The sequence below is a fragment of the Papio anubis genome, chromosome 7 (assembly GCF_008728515.1).
Source record: "Papio anubis isolate 15944 chromosome 7, Panubis1.0, whole genome shotgun sequence".
Lineage (NCBI taxonomy): Eukaryota > Metazoa > Chordata > Mammalia > Primates > Cercopithecidae > Papio > Papio anubis.
The window spans coordinates 18190257-18202655 of record NC_044982.1 but is presented as its reverse complement, the minus strand read 5'-3'; the positions used below and the strand labels follow the sequence as shown (position 1 = coordinate 18202655).

The 12399-nt window shown below is 39.1% G+C and overlaps 1 protein-coding gene across 1 annotated transcript in view; it reads right to left on the bottom strand.

Moving 5' to 3' along the window:
* Positions 1 to 1032, bottom strand: part of KCNK10 (potassium two pore domain channel subfamily K member 10) — a 183881-nt gene extending 182849 nt beyond the window's left edge. The window contains exon 1 of the mRNA XM_003902139.5: positions 14 to 1032. The gene's annotated coding sequence lies outside the window, so the exon portion shown is untranslated. The remainder of the gene's footprint in view (positions 1 to 13) is intronic.
* Between the last annotated feature and the right edge of the window lie 11367 nt (positions 1033 to 12399).

Sequence of the window (12399 nt, the reverse complement as noted above, 5' to 3'; positions counted from 1 at the left end):
GTACTGTACTCACCCTTCTTATGATGATGTGAGTTGATCATTGAGAGGGCTACTAAGTGACTCATTAGTGGGAAGTGGAGACAGCGTGGAGACACTGGACAAAGGGAGGATTCATATCCCACATGGGACAAAGCAGGACAGTGCAAGGTTTCATCATGCTCTTCAGAACAGCACACAATTTATAACTTAGAACGTGTTTATTTCCGGAATTTTCCACTTAATATTGCTAGAGCATGGTTGACCATGGGTAACTGAAATCTTGAAAACGAAGCCCAATTACTACTGTAGAAATTGCCATAAATAAGCACAACAAAGATGATACTCTCAAATCTTATCTAAATACTGTGCCCCGAGCCCAAGCTTTGATCTTTGTTAGAAAGGGAGATTAGCAAGGGTGAGAGGTGCTAAAGACATATTAGTAACAAACAGAGACTTTATCCTTGATGTAATTAGGGTTGAAAGAATTGCGAAGTGAATGACTTTCTTATGGGGTAATTCGAAGTTTTTTAACACTGTGACTGAGCAATAATGTATGAAATACCAAAACCTCACCTGAGAGGAAGCATGTTCTGCTATATAATGATGCCAGCAATACATACCTGCCTCCAGCATCTTGCTAAGCAGCTTTTATAACTACTGGGGAACTTACACTGAAAGGTGATGTGCTAAAAGATAAATCTTAGAATCTGAGGGCGTGAAGTGCTATGGGTACATATTAAATGCTCTGACAGGTAGGACTCTTAGATTGCAAGCAACAGAAAAGAATTTGTTGGCTTATGATATGGTCTGGCTCTGTGTCCCCACTCAAATCTCACCTTGAATTGTAATCCAAATTGTAATCCCCACGTGTTGGGGAAGGGACCTCGTGAGAGGTGACTGACTTGACCAGGGGAGTTCCTTTGTGCTGTTCTCGTGATAATGAGTGAGTTCTCATGAGATCTGATGGTTTTGTAATGGACTTTCCCCCCTTTCACTCTGCATTTCTCTAATTCTTCTCCTTCCTGCCTCCATGTGAAGAAGGACATGTTTGCTTCCCCTTCATCTGTGAATATAAGTTTCCTGAGGCCTCCCCAGCGATGCTGAACTGTGAGTCAATTAAACCTCTTCCCTTTATAAATTATCCAGTATCAGGTATGTCTTTATTAGCAGCGTGAGAATAAACTAATACAGCTTGTATAACTGGTAGGGCCAGATGCATAGCTCGTTTCAAGCAGAGTTGTATTTGGGTGATAAAATAGTGTCTTCAGGATGTATTCTAGAGTCTCTTTGTCTCTCTCTTCCAGCTTAGCAGATGCAGCAGAAAAAGTACTACAATCTCTAGCAGCTATGTCCCAGGGAGGTTGCTGATAGGATGGTGTGCTGACTGGGGCCCCACACCCACCTGGAATCAATACCTGAAGCCAGCTGGCTGAGAGTACTCTCCTGGATCCCATTCCCATTTCCTGTGATAATAGAGGGCTAGGAGAAAAGAAGAGGCTGGGAAAGAGGGAAGATCAAGGCCTGGGATGAATTTCCCACAGGAAGAAAAGGGAAAAGGTGCTAGGCAGTCAAAAACCAGTGTTCACAACAAACGCCCTCCCTGTGCCAGGCATAGCCAATATGAAAAGATCCTAAAAGGTCACTTAATGAGATTTTAAAATACAAAGAGTAAATGCGTGTTGAATGGCCCCTGTTGCCTAGGCAGCAGACACTGCTGATGCTCAGCCCCCATCTCCTCAACCCTCGCCACTTTCTTGAACGCCAATGCCAACTTCAACAGCCAGTGCATGCACCTTACTGCTTAGAGCTTTCTCTGAACGTGGAAGCTTCCTTTTATGCCAATAGGGAAGGTCAGAAGACCAGGGAATTAGCCACCTAAGGCCCTTACAGTCCTTAGACAAGTACAGTTGGTAGATGGTGGATCAATGCCCTAGCTTCCCCACCCCTGGGGTAGGATAAGTGCTGAGTTCTGTACTGTTTCCCAGCTCCCTCCTGGTGGAATTGAGTTCCACTTACCCACAGTGGTAACTTGCTTGATAACATTCCTTTTCTGGCTTCCTTCCCTTCTCTTTCTCACTTCCATGTCCCCCTTCTAGTGTTTATTTGGACCATCTCCTAAATAAACTAGTTGTACTTGAATTCTTGTTCCAGAGGAACCCAAACTATGACAGTCAAACGTTGTGGTAAGCTATTTAAATGTATTACCTCCTGTCATTCTCTTAACAATCACATGAATAGTACACTATTATTATGCTATTTTGCAGATAAAGAAATGAGGCCCTTAGTAAAGGCCACACTGCTGGGGAAAAGCACAGCTAGAATTCAAAGCAGGTTGAATCCAACACACACTTAACAATGGCTGCTGTGTTTCCTGACACTTTACAATATCCCTATAGACCCCCAGCTTCCAGTGATGCTATTCAAAGCAGGTAAATCCCAGAGCATCACTGAAGGGGATGTAAATGAACTGGAGAAAGTACTGTTGTTCTGTAGAATCTGAGGGGGAAACGTGACCTAAGTAGCCTTGCACATAGTAGGTACCCATTAATATTTATTGAAATAACATGTGGCAGTATTTACTTTACAAAACATCATTAGTGTTATTCTTTATGCTATCCTTGAAAAGGGAAGGCTTTCTGAGGGATAATTCTCCAGTGAAATGTTTCTAAATCAATACAAATCACAGCCTCCCCGGATTACGATAAAGTAATCATCTCCAGAGTAGAAGAAAATTAGACTCAACTGTGTTCAGAATAATACATGTTGCTCTTTTACAAAAAAAAATGTATAACTTCAAAATATACATATTCTTACTTAACTAGGAGAGCTTAGGTACAGGTTTGCCTAAGACCAAAGACTGAAGCAAATTCTCATTGATCTTTTCCATTTTATACGTCCATAATTGCATATGAAAATCATTTTTCTATTATTTTAGGTAGCACATGCATAAGAGAGTGAACCTGCCTAAGGACAAGTCACTGAAACAATTGTCTTGCTGCCTATTTCCTGATTTAGTGGAATAAGCACTAAATTAAGAGTCATAAAGCCCAATTGTGTGGGCTAATTACTTATCTTTTCTGGGTTCCATAGCTTTTTCTGCAAAATTAGAACTTTTGTTTAGCAATCACCAGCATCCTCCTAGCCCCCAAATTTTCAGACAAACAAGGGAAAATGTTTGCTTATTTCCAGCCTTGTGTACAAACTGAATTAAAGAGTGTCGGAACATCACTTCTACCTTATTCAGATATTGTACAGAAACATTCACTCTGCATGTTATAAATAACACAGAGGAAGTCTTTCTGTACCCAGGTCAGCACCAAAATTTCTATCTAGACTGTGCTTTCACTGTGGGAAATATTAATACTCCTGTGTTAATTGTGACCTCAATGTTATTGTAATCTCAGGTTGCCTATAGGTATAAACTTCAGTGAATACTTAATGTTACATAACGATAGGCTGTTTTTGTAACACATTTTCACACTTTTGGATAATTTAGATTTTGTTTAAAAACATAATGAACACTAAGCAATTGTTTGCAGATAAGGAAATGGAAGACTTCAAAGAGGATAAGAGAAATCTCACATTTAATTCAATTAAGTCAGAGACTGAACATGTCTAAAGATGTCAAGAACTACCCTCCTACCTCCATTTTCTAAGATTACTTACTCAAATATTCTAAAGAAATAATTAATGTAGTCTAAATTAAATCTGTTTCTAATAGTGTTCTTCAAATACTTCAAACTACTAGGTAGAACCAAGTGATATTGTCTATTTGACCATTTTTTATGTATAAAATAGCAATTTCATGTCATTTAATCTAGTAATTTAAAGTGTTTCTGTATATTGCAGGCAGACATCTAACAAGACAAAGAACTAAAGTGTGACTGGAGTGGAGGCTGAAATCTCTTAGAAAGACTAGGCAAAGTATCGATAAAGAATGGTTTTCATTGGTAGCTTACATAAATCATGGCTTTTAAAAATTCATTTGTGCATGGCAGTTTGTGAATAGTAGATGCACTTATAAGAGCTTTTCAAAAATTCATTAACTGTTAAAACTTCAGATTCTATTTTTTTAAAGTGGAAAAGATATTATCAGGATAGATGAACAGATTGGTTAAGCTTTTTGTTTCGCTTTGTTTTTCATGGTGAAGCCACTTGTAAACAGAGAATGCGTTTGGTGGAGATTATCAAAGCTTTAGGGTGAGCATCCTCCCAAATGTACTGTTGTGGAGATTGATTGACAGTGGAAGAATAGATGGAATGCTCTTCTTAAGCTATGGGGACAGGTTACCTAGTAACCACCAAATGATTAAGTTCTGTTCACGGAGACTTGTTCTCTTAATTGGACGAAAAGATTTAAAGAGCGCAGCTGGGGAGAAATGGAAAGATGGAGGACCATGGCCATTATTAGTGGACCTGACATCTGTAGTCCCAGCAGCCTTAGCCAAATGGTCACAATATGAGTGAACCTTCTGTTAGTACAAAGAAGTCAGTGAAGGTACCTACAGAGTCACTGTTTTGTGCACTTTTCAACTGTAGGAAAAATGAAAATAGAGTGTGGAATTACACATATTAAAAAGTGCAGTGAAAACTGTGTGGTGTTATAGTTATGAGAGTGATCATTTTCTGTGGACAAGATTATATTTGTGTTCAGATATCAGAGTTCTATTCTATAAGAGAACTCAAAATAAGCACTTGGGGTCAGTATATCCTATCACAACTCTCTTTGGTCTAATACCATCAGGCACATACTGCTTTATAGAGAATTGTGGTCACTTCTGCTCTCTCCTGCTTTTAACAATAAAATTAAGAAAAATCAAGGTATAGATTGGTAATAATGACATTTTTCATTCATTAAGGACTAAGAAAAATCAAGGTATAGTTTGGTGGTAATGACATTTTTTATTCATTAAGGATTTTTAGACGATAGAGTGCTTTTTGCCTATGCTCAAAAAAGAACTCAGTATTTATATATTAGAAACAAAAAAAGTATCTGAGACAAGCCTCAATCAATTTAGAGATTTATTTTTCCAAGGTTAAGGATCATGACCTATGTATGACACACCCCCAGAGGACCCTAAGGACATGTGCCCAAGGTGGTTGGGTTATAGCTTGATTTCATGCATTTTAGGGAGACGGAAGTTACAGGTAAGACATAAATCAATACATGTAAGGTATATATTGGTGTAGCTGGGAAAGGTGGGACATGTTGAAGGTGGGGGGTAGGCTTCTATGTCATACGTGGATTTAAAATTTTCCTGATTGGCAATTGGTTGAAAGGGGTAAGCTCTGCCTGAAGAGTTGAAATCAGCTTGAGTGAAGCTAACTGGGGAGGGGTGGGTTGTGGAAACCAAAGTTTTTGTCATGTAGGTGAAGCCTCCAAGTAGGAGAGTTGAGACACAATAGATGTGAATGTCTCCTGTGGAACTTTAAAGGTCATCAGACTATTCAGAAAGACCTAATAAAGGAAGGAGATTCTCTACAGAATGCAAATTTCCCCCACAAGAGACAGCTTTGCAGGACCATTTCAAAATATATCAAATAAGTATATTTGGGGGTAAATTACTTTCATTTCTTCAGGGCCTACTATCTGTCACGTGATGCCATACTAGAGTCTGTTTGGAAATTGCTGGCTTATTGCTATAGAGCCTGTTCTGTCAGTCTTAGAATTTCTATTTTCATATTAATGCTGGTCAGTTGTGCCTGAACTTCAAAGGGAAGAGGGTTTAATGAGATTTGTCCTACCTTCCCCTTCTCGTGATGGCCTGAACTGGTTTTTCAGATTCCTTTGGGTCCCCTTGGCTAACAGGAGGATCCATTCAGTCAGTTGGGGGGGGCTTAGAATATTATTTTGGTTTACCATATATATATGTATGCACACATATATATGTATACATATATTATTTAATTGGAGAAGCTCTATCTTGGAGTAGAGCTTTTTTGTTTGTTTGTTTTTTAATTTTTAATTTTTGTGGGTACATAATAGGTACATGTATTTATGAGTTACATGAGATATTTTGATACAGGCAAGTAATTGGTAATAATCACATAAGAGTAAATGGGATATACATCTGCTCAAGCACAATCAAATTATGCTCTTTTCATCATAAACCAAAAAGTATCTGAGGCAGGTCTCAATCAATTTAGAAAGTTTACTTTGCCAAGGTTAAGGACATGGGCCTTGGAAGCTGCACCTGGGAAACAGATCTGTGCTTCTCTCCAAAGATGATTTTGAGGGTTTCGATATTCTAAAGGGGAAAGAGGAAGAAATTTTTTAAAAATGTAGATAGATAAGAGACAAGTGGTTGCATTCTTTTGAATCTTTGATCAGCCTTTCATCAATTACAAAGTGTACATGTGAAAGGGGATAGAAGAATAACCCCTTATGCCTTCTCTAGCTCAGCGATCTGCATTTTTACACCAGAGGAAGCAATCAGATATTCATGTGTCTCAGAGGAGCAGAGAGATGACTTAGAGTTCTGTCCTTTGTCCTGTACTAGTGAAGATAAGCTATTACTTACGTTGTTGGGATAAAATTCAACAGAGCTACTTTAGGATAAAGATCTTGGGCCCCACAAGGAATTTCCCAGTGGGCAAACTGTGAGGCAGGTGTGTTGCTTTTTTATCTTTGTAGCTGTCTTATTTAGGAATAAATTGGGAGGCAGGTTTGCCTGATGCAGTTCCTAGCTTGAGTCTTCCCTTTGGCTTAGTGATTCTGGGGTCCTGAGATTTATTTTCCTTTCACATAGTTATTTTAAAATTTACCATTAAATTATTTTTTACTATAGTCACCCTTTCGTGCTAGCAAATATGAGGCCTTATTTATTCTTTCTAACTATTTTTTGTACTCATTAACCATCCCCATTTCCCCCTCCAACCCTGTTACTCTTCCCAGTCTCTGGTAACCATCGTTATACTCTCTGTCTCCATGAGTTCAATTGTTTTGATTTTTAAATCACAAATAAGTGAAAATATATGAAGTTTGTCTTTCCGTGCCCGGCGTATTTCAGTTAATATAATGACGTCCAGTTCTATCCACGTTGTTGCAAATAACAAAATCTCATTCCTTTTTATGACTGAATAGTACTGCATTGTGTATATGTATGTTTTCTTTATCCAGTCATCTTGTCGTTGTTGTTGTTGAGACAGAGTCTCGCTCCATCACCCAGGCTGGAGTACAGGAGCACGATCTCGGTTCACTGCAACCTCTGCCTTCTGGGTTCAAGCGATTCTCCTGCCTCAGCCTCCTGAGTAGCTGGGATTATAGGCGCTGCCAACACGCACAGCTAATTTGTGTGTGTGTGTGTGTGTGTGTATTTTTAGTAGAGACAGGGTTTCACCATGTTGATCAGGTTGGTTTTGAACTCCTGACCTCAAGTGATCTGCCCACCTAGGACTCCAAAGTGCTAGGATTACAAGCATGAGCCACCATGCCCGGCCTATCCATTCATCTTTTGATGGACACTTAAGTTGCTTCCAAATCTTGGCTATGGTACATAGTACTGCAACAAACTTCAGAGTGCAGATATCTCTTCAATATCCTGATTTCCCTTCTTTTGGGTATATACGCTACAGTTGGATTGCTGATTTATATGGTAGCAGTATTTTTAGTTTTTTGATGAATGTCCAAACTGTTCTCCATAGAGGCTGTACTAATTTACATTCCCACCAACAAGGTACAGGTGTTCCCTTTACTCCACCTCCTTGCCAGCATACGTCACTGCCTGTCTTTCAGATAAAAGCCATTTTAACTGAGGCAAGATGATAGCTCATTGTAATTTTGACTTGCATTTCTCTGAGGATTTATGTATCTGTTGTATGTTTTTTGATTTGAGGTTACCATGAGGCTTGCAAATACTATCTTGTATTTATTATCATTAATTATTTTAAGCTAATAACAACTTAACACAGCTTGCATAAACAAACAAGCAAAAAAAAAAACAAAACAATAAAAATTCTACACTTTAAATTCATCCCCCAGCTTTTTAACTTTTTGTTGTATCTATTTATATCTTATTGCACAGTCGATGTCTTCGAAAGTTGTAATTATTATTTTTGATTTCATCTTTTAGTCTTTCTACTTTAGGGTACTTTACACTCTACAGTTACAGTGTCATAATTTTCTGTGTTTTCCTGTATATTGGCTATGACCAGTGAGTTTTGTACCTTCAGATGATTTCTTATTGCTCACTAATGCCCATTTCTTTCTGATTGAGGTACTCTCTTTAGGGGAGTACTTGTAAGACAAGTCTTGTGTTAATGACATCCTTCAGCTTTTGTTTATCTGGCAAGGTCCTTATTTCTCCTTCATGTCTAAAGAATATTTTCACTAGATATACGATTCTGGGGTAAAAGTTTTTTTTTCTTCAGCACGTTAAATATGTCATGCCACTCTCTCCTGGCCTGTAAGGTTTCCACTGAAAAGTCGGCTGCCAGATGTATTAGAGCTCTAGTGTTTCTTTTTCTTGCTGCTTTTAGGATTCTTTCTTTATCCTTGACCTTTAGGGGTTTGATTATTATATGCCTTGAAGTAGTTTTCTTTGGATTAAATCTGCTTGGTGTTCTGTGGCCTTCTTGTACCTTGTACTTGGATAGTGACATCTTTCTCTAGGTTTCGAAAGTTCTCTTTTATTATTTCTTTGAATAAACTTTCTATCCCTATCTCTTTTTCTACCTCATCTTTAAGGCCAATAACTCTTAGATTTTCCCTTTTGAGGCTATTTTCTAGATCTTGTAAGCATGTTTCATTTTCTTAATTCTTTTTTCTTTTGTCTCCTCTGACTGTGTATTTTCAAATTGCCTGTCTTCAAGCTCTCTAATTCTTTCTTCTGCTTGATCAATTCTGCTGTTAAGATACTCTGATTCTTCATCAGCTGTGTAGCCTGGGGTTGGTGAGGGGGGACAAACGGGGAGGAGTGCAAGCACGCTCTTAGCTTCCCCAGCTGGTGTCCTAATAGGTCATATGTCCCACCCTCCGACCCAATCTACTGGCTCTGCGCCCAGCTCAACACTAGGACTTGCTTAGGAACTGAAGTTCTTGTGACCTAAACTGCCCCTCAAGTTCACTTAGGGCCCCAGTGCCTCCAGCCCACAGTGACAAGGCTTGCCAGAACTCAAGCTCCAACCGCTGGAATGGACAATTACCCTCTGCCTTGGGCCGGTCCAAACGCCCCCTCCATGGGCAGGCATCAGCTGAGTACAGCTCAGTTCGCCTTCTGCTGTGTTGGGGCAGCACTGAGTCTAATGCAAAGCCTCATGATCGCTGTGCTCCCCCTCTCTGAAGCACAGAGACTGTCTGTACCAGGCAGCTGCTGCTGGGGAATGGGGGAGGAGAGAGGGGTAGCATCAGCAATTTAAGACTGTCTTTCCTACCCTCTTTGGTGCCTCTTTCAGTGATGTGAAATCAAAGCCAGGCACTGAGAGTGCTCCCTTGATTTTTCATTCCTAGGAAGGTTACTCCCTTTGTGTAGACAGTTGTCAAGCTAGGTGTTCCTGAGAAGGGATGACTGGCGGAGCCTTCTATTCAGCTATCTCACTCCACCCCTCCCCTGGAGTCACTTTTTAAAATGTTTGTCAGTTGCACATTACATATTGCTTGAATAAGATTTGTAAGCAATACTGCCTTGGCATGGCTGCTTTCCTCACAGGGATGGAGCTTAAAACTTTCCTAAAGCCCCCTCTAGTGACAAACAGCAAATTAATTCATTATTTCATAACATGCTAATACCCCCAAGCTGTAAAGTTCCATTTCCTCATTTAGTTACTAGATGAATCAATTGCTACATTATTTCAATTAGAGAATGACTGAGAAATAGTTAATAGCTCAAATTCTTAAGCAATCTTAAGTCCCCAAAACCTAAGCAATTTTGTTTTGAGACTGAGGTTAGCACAGTGCACATTTAAGTCTATAATTTTACTCTGCCCTCATACGTATAAGTTTTAAAAATTCCCAAAATTTCCTTCATTTTTGTCTTTCAGGAACTTTAAGGATTAAAATACGTTCACAATAACTCAATAAATAGAAAAATGTTGTTTTGATCTTTGACTTCTTGTTGTTTTCACTGTATTTACTGGAACATTTTCTAAACACGGAAATATAAATTCCAGGAATCCTCTGAATTATGAAACTAGGGGTCATCCATAAAGACATAGATTAAATGTATAATAATAACATAATATTTAAGATAATAATATATAATAAAACAGAATAAACAATAAACTATATATTATTTGCATAACTATAGGTTATGGTATTAAAATATATCGTTTATTTCATTTATATAAAATTGAAATATATATTTCAGTTATATGAAAGCCCATTTCCAAAGGGCTTAAATCTCATCCAATAAGACAGGTCTAACTGAACCATTAAAAGAAGAATAGAAGAATGGAAGTCATATTCCTAATAAAGGGAATTAAAGAGATAAATTTTTAAAAGTCCATGAATATTTATTTGCAACTGAGCACAAATCTTAGTTTTGAGGTTCCAGTAAGCTAATACTAAAAAAGAAACCCAATAATTGGCTAGTTCATGCAAATTCATTAAGGGAAACAAAGTATTTCCGTCTAAAATACACATATGGGTCAGGCACAGTGACTCACGCCTGTATTCCCAGAACTTTAGGAGGCTGAGGCAGGGGGATCACTTCAGGCCTGGAGTTTCAGTTTCAGAACAGCCTGGCCAACACGGTGAAACCCTGTCTCTACTAAAAATACAAAAATTATCCAGGTGCGGTGACTCACCCCTGTAATCCAGCACTTTGGGAGGCCAAGGCAGGCGGATTGCCTGAGCTCAGGAGTTCAAGACAGCCTGAGCAACACGGTGAAACCCCATCTCTGGTAAAATACAAAAGAAATTAGCCGGACGCGGTGGCATGCACCTGTAGTCCCAGCTATTCAGGAGGCTGAGGCAAGAGGACTGCTTGAACCCGGGAGGCGGAGGGTGCAGTGAGTCGAGATCATACCACTGCACTCCAGCCTGAGCAACAGAGCAAGATTCCGTCTCTATGAAAAAACAAACAAACAAACAAAAAACACATACACAGATTCCTAAATGTCAACAACAAGATTATAGCATCGGAATAATTTCAGAACATGAAATTCATGTGTAAACATATATATTCAACAAAAGGTCTTCAGAATGCCTACTCTCTAAGGCCATTGCAGCTGGTGATGATTTCCCCAATAGAAGGATGTTTCTTGGGAGCTCACTCTGTAATAAACTCATACCAGCTGTATCCATCACCCATGATCATGAATTATTTCCTGGGAATAGCAACCAGAAAGAATCTTCTCTCATGTTTACATACATAGAGCCACAGCAAAGGACAAATTAAATTGCACTTAGGATAATATGTTCATTGCTAAAATTGGAGAGAAATAGACCCTATTGTGCACACATTCTTGAAATAATTGGAACAAAATGTTGAAAGAGAAATAATGAAATAGATGGCTTCAGACAAAGTTGGGTACCAGGCAATATGGTCTTCAGAAATTTCTCCCATTCTGCTGTCCTCTCTAGATCACGGAGTCCCCTTTCTACTTTGAAAACAAAATCTACTTGTCATCCCAGAGTCTACTTTTCTAAGAGGAGCTGGTATCACCTTCCCTAAGTCAGGTCACTGTGTTGCTTATTCCAAGGGTGTTTGCCTTGGGTTCTTTATTTCTAATTCAATTCAACAAATGCTTACTGGGGCCTATTATATGCAAAGTATTTGCAGTTGCAAGTAGTGAAATAAAGGCCTTCATGATCTTAGAAATGGATTTCAAGCAATAGTCAGTACCTAGGAAGGAGTTTTTTTTCTCTGCATGATATGATTTGGTTCTGTGTCCACCTCCAAATTCCATGTTGAACTGTAATCCCTAATGTTGGGGGAGGTACCTAGTGAGAGGTAATTGGATCACAGGGGTGAATTTTCCCCTTGCATTCTCATGATACTGAGTTCTCATGAGATCTGTTTGTTTAAACGTGTGTAGCACTTCCCTGTTCACTCTCTCTCCCTCCTACTGTGCCATGTGAAGAAGCTACTTGCTTCCCCTTTGCTCTTCTGCCATGATTGTGTTTCCTGAGGCCTCCCCAGCAATGCTTCCTGTACAACCTATGGAAATGGGAGTCAGTTAAATCTCTTTTCTTCATAAATCACCCAGTCTCAGGTAGTTCTTTATAGCAATGTGAGAATGAACTAATACACTGCATAACATCTGACTCCCTGCTGCTGTATCCTTCCAAATGACTTGTTGGGGCCACAAAGCCAGCACACACACACTTCAAGATGCCTCCAATTTTGAATCATTGTCTATCTACCCTGGGTTTTAGGAAAACAGGGGTTCAAGTGTTACTATAACCGGGTTTCTGATTTATTTCTCCTTCCTTATTATAGGGTTTCTGACTTATTTCCTCAAGCCTGAATTCCCTGATAC